Source organism: Lepidochelys olivacea (genome assembly GCF_965140295.1).
Source record: "Lepidochelys olivacea isolate rLepOli2 genome assembly, chromosome: 13".
Lineage (NCBI taxonomy): Eukaryota > Metazoa > Chordata > Testudines > Cheloniidae > Lepidochelys > Lepidochelys olivacea.
In genome coordinates this window covers 20,416,981-20,421,976 of record NC_140423.1, presented here as the reverse complement: position 1 = coordinate 20,421,976, position 4,996 = coordinate 20,416,981, and the positions used below count along the sequence as shown (strand labels likewise).

Below are 4,996 nucleotides of genomic sequence, written 5' to 3'. Positions count from 1 at the left end.
AGATTTTGTCTCGGGTACTTTTAGTAAAAGTCATGGACAGGTCACGGGCTGTGATATTTTATTGCCCGTGACCTGTCCGTGACTTTACTAAAAATAATCGGGGGGCGAGGGGGGCAGGGCTAGGTACGGGGGAGGAATGGAATCCCATAGTGGGGGACTGACAGACCAAGCCCCCTGCCATGGCGGGGGCACAGCCCCGGCTCCAGAGCTGGTCACAACTGCGGGACAGGGGTGTGCGACCCAGCTGCAGCCCTCAGCAGAAGCCGCAGGGCTAGAGCTGCAGGGTCCTGGTTCCAGCCAGCCCCAGTTTTAGGGGAGGGGCGCACAGTCCCAGCTCTGCCTCCTGAAGCCGTAGAAGTCATGGAGGCCCGGTAAAGTCACGGAATCCATGACTGCTGTGACCTCCGTGACTAAATCGTAGCCTTACTCATCACTGATCTCTGCCCTGCCAGCCAGCAGCAAACAGGAATAAACACAGACAGAAGCAATTAAAAACACTCAGGGACACACATTGATCCTTGGTGTAACTCTACTGACTTCAGCAGAGTCACACCAGGCTGGGATTTGGCCTGTTGTCTCATGTAAAAGATTTTCCATTCACTCCCACCAACTATAAGGCAAAAGAAATTATTGATAAAACATCTTAAACAGAATTTCCAAAAAAGGATTAATGACTCTCCAACAAGAGATACAGTTCTGACACATCTGATGACATAGGTCAAGACACAGAAAATGCAGCTCGCCATTGGACCAAATGGGAAACCAGCCAGTTACAAACTGGTAAGGGAAGTTCCCTGCATAAACCAAACAAGCCCACTATTAGCTCTCAGAAATAAATGAAAAATCAGAGCTGTGTGAGGGGGCTCATTTTAATCTGACCCCTGGTGAGTTCTCAGTGCCTTTGAAACTTCCACTACTTTGGTTTGTTGTTTTAAGTGTAATGTCCCAGCCAGGATTTATGCACTTGCTTACCTTTGCAGGCTGTGAGTTGCTCCATTGATTTCCTTGGGGTAATTTGCAGTGCATAGAGTTAAGCATGGGTGGGACTGGGGGCCTAACTGTTTGAGTTTGACTAGCTAGGTGTCTTCTGCATAGGGGGAAATCAGGAGCAGAAATAATATAAACTCATGTCAACTGATGGTATATCAGTGCTAACTACCTGTAATGGGGTGTTCACCTCACACCAACCCTAAGGGATTAAAATGGCACAGATAGGTCAAATTAACCCTGCAGGCCACACCTGGTGGAGAGTCAGGCTTGATTGAAAATGACTAATGGCTGATAGGGAGGGGTGACTAAGGTATACAGCTAGGAAGTTTGTAGTAGAAAGGGGCTGTAGTGTGGAAGGTGGTAGTTAACCTATGGGTTAAGGAGGGAAAAGGAAGAAACCTAGAGAGAGAAGCCCTAGGATCCTGGCCCTGAGGGTAGGGTTTACCCAGAAGCATGGAGAAGAAAGCCTGTGGGAGGTGTAGTAGGATGGAGCCCAGGGAAGGAGAATCAAGGTGAAGAATTGTGCAGACCTTGGCTGTAGATTATAGGGTCCCTGGACTAGAACCTAGAGTAGCAACTGGGCCTGGGTTCCCTACCAGCTGCTGGGAAGTGGCACAGGATTGTGGGAGATATCACCTTGCCAGCTGGTCCGGAGGGACTCTGTTGTCCCTGAAGGGGAGGACTATAGTGACCTGCCTGGAGGGCTGAGTCACGAAGAGGGAGTAACCTGAGTCCAGAGTCCAAGCCTATGGGGTGAGCAGCTGAAGGAGGGGGCATCAGACTGGATGAGAGCTAATCCCCGGATGAGACTCAAGGAGGCATCTCTGCGGTGAGTGTACCTCCAGGATACTGACATAGCTGGGCTCTCTACAGATCTGCCTTGTTTCCAGGGTGGCTTTTGGGTTTCTAGGTCATGTTTCTTGGTAACGTCATCAAAGGGGAAAAAATAACCAATTTGTCTTTCTAAAAATAAAAGCACTCCCCTCAAGCCACGTTCGAGTCCCCTGCGCTGGTCACGGTGTCAGATGCTGAGCTGCCTCTTCTGCTCTCCAACAGCATCATCAGACTGGGCTTCCTGCTGGGAGCGGTTGGGAAAACAGCCACTCAGACTGACAGGCCTCCCAGCGTGATGGAGGGTCTGAGACAGCCAGGCTGGCCCAGGGGTTTCTGAAAACGCAGTGCTAATCTCTGTCCCTGTTCGAGGCCTGACCCAAAAACCCACTGCAGTTGAGGGGAGTCTCTCCATTGGCTTCAGCAGGCTCCAGAGCAGGACCCCTGAGTGACTGTAATGAATTCAGTGGTGTTACCCCTAACAAAGAACCTTACAGCCAGCAGATAGAGATTAGTTTGCTCACAAAGGCAAGTGCTGCTCATGTGAAATTGTGCTAAACGAAGCCAGCAGAGTTCAGGGGCTGGGGCTCGCTGCAGGCAGCCAGAGGCGGGAATGCTCCACCGCCCCTGCTCAGGGGCCTTAAGGGCAGGGTAGGCAAGACAGAACGGGGCTCCTCTGGGCCCAGCGGTAGGAGAAGGGGTGTGGGGTCCATTTGGACTGTATGGGTCATAGCTGCTTAGAAGCTGCCCCCTTGGAGACTGCACATGGCAAAGGAACCCAGGCTGGCATGAAGCAGCTGGTTGGTGAGGGAAAGGCTGCTGTGTGGGTGATGGCGGTGAAAGGGATGCTGTCGCCCTCCGTGGGCTGCTGCAAAGCCAAGCAATAGGCCAAGCCCTCCTTGTGAGGCTAAAGTGAGCGGGGCTGGGCCTGGCCTTTGCTGCATTGGAGTAGATGGCGTGCTGTCTGGGATCTGGGCAGATCAGTGTTCTTCTGGGCACCATGCACTGCAGAGGCCTCCGCCAGAGGCACTCAGCTTTAACCCAGCCCCACTGGCCATGCTTTCTGGAAGCTTCTAGAGTAAATCTAGCCAGAAAAGTCCAAGTAGGAACAGACCCTCCGCAGCTGTAATCCCCCAGAAACCAGAGGTGGCAGGTACTCCCTGCACTGTCCCTTCCTGGAGAACCTAGTCTTTGAAAGCAATTCCTTATGTCCCGTTCAACGTAAGGCTGGAGCCAGCATAGGGGTGCACTGTACCACGCACTTAGCTATTAGGGTCTTCAGCATCAAGAGCAGAAAATACAATTATGTGAGTGTCTCTCCCTCCACCCCTCCTCCCACCCAACTGGCACAACCTGTCCCAAACCGAGCCATTAACAAACAGCAGGGCTGGCAGCTCTGGAAAGGCACCAACATTTCTCGTTCATGGCCTGGGTAAAGGTTCATTCTTGCTTTGTAGAAGCCAGGCCCCCTTTGTAACATTTAGGGATCTGTAACCTGGGGCAACAAGCTAACTTGGTTCAGTTTGCTTTATAAAGGTTAGCAAAGATTTCCCTTGAGAGCCTCTTGTTCCATGAGACCCAGGGACAGACCGCCAGTGGGCATCAATTTGACATGGCTCCCCTGAGTTCAGAGCAATGACACTGCTTTACATCAACTGAGGCTCTATCCCATTGTAGTTAAGTGCAGAAAATAGCTATTCTAGAGCTTCCCTGCCCTCCTGTAACCACAGCGAAATGCTAATCTAACTCCCTTTAAATGAATGGGATTTGCTCCCTTCTAATGCTTTGCAACGGTATCATATCTGCACTGGACATGGAGACAATCATCTTTCTCAAGTGCAAAAGTAGCTTCTAGGCAGCCCCGGTGCCTACAGAGATGGGAGGAATTTGGGAAACCTCTAAAAGATTTAAAAAAACAAAAAAAAAACCCACAACCTGATTTAGGGCATTCCTTGCCTTGTATTGCAGCAAAGCAGGAGGCTTTATCACATAAACCCCAGCTCCGCATTGCTCAACTGCTAGATTAGTTGTTCTGTTTGTGTCCAAAGGCCACGAGCATTGTGCAAAGCTTAGAAGGTGGGGGTGGGTCAGGATGGAATGAGACTTCTGTGCTACTCCACACTGAGTGTACGAAGATGGGGGCGGATGGTGTAACTGTATCTCCGTGCACTGTTAACACACCTATGCATATTGGGTCAATGTGCAGATGACCAGAGCCAGCCATTTGTGTTTGCAGTGACCTGAGTTGCAGGAAATGCCTGCGCCAATCAGGCCTGCAATTGCTTAGCTATAGGCCTTGAAAATCTGCCCTTAATGTTATAAATGAATTTATATGCAAATAGAAATACTTTGATTGCATGCCCTCCACTGGAACATACCAACAAGCATCATTTTCTGAGCCAGTATGGCCGGGGGGATCAAGGGAAGGGGCATTGGGAAGGTCAAAGCTCTAAAAAATTTCTTGTTGCCACAGCCAATTTGTTTCCATGGCCTCAGCCAAAAAAAATTACATTACATTTACCTTCAATATTGACTTCTAGGGATGATTTAATCACTCTGCAGCCACCAAGATCAGGAAAAGCAGGTTAGAACTAAAGGGGAAAGCGACAAGACTAGACCTCAGGATGCATTAGAATTAATAAGTGGTTGTTGTTTTAAGCTGAGATGTTCTGATTATAATTTATTGCCATCCATGGTGCATGGTCCTGGGCTCCCTGCCAAGCCTGCTCCTAAAGCCTGGGACCAATTGCTATCTGAGCTCTCACCATCTACTTGTGAATGAACCATTGCTACAGGGACTCCTTGACTGGGGAATCTGCTTTCCATTTTATGGTCCCTGATCACTATAGTATCTGTGCACCTTGATGCTGGGGAGAGGGTGTTTCCCTGGAAACCAAGCAGAGCCCTGTAGAGAGGGGACTCTTCATGTAGAGGCCAAGGATGCTGGGTTTTAATAAGCAGCTTTCTTGCTGCAGAAACAAAGGCTGTAAATATCAAGCTGTATCTTTGGGTCTGGCTGAGCTGGGCTCAGTGTGGGATGTGAGGAGCTGGTAAAATTGATTCTGAGCCACCTCTTTGTTCTTCTGATGCCAGGGTGGGCTGGGGACTGGTCCAGCAGGGACCACTCTGCCAGCTAGAGACTGCTGGAGTGTCTCATCCCTTCCAGCTCCTTACA

The 4,996-nt window shown here is 50.0% G+C and overlaps 1 protein-coding gene across 1 annotated transcript in view; it reads right to left on the bottom strand.

The window, feature by feature from the left end:
* The window catches only part of RBPJL (recombination signal binding protein for immunoglobulin kappa J region like), a 205,148-nt gene that overhangs the window by 187,417 nt on the left and 12,735 nt on the right, over positions 1-4,996 (bottom strand). The gene's annotated exons all lie outside the window — the stretch shown is intronic.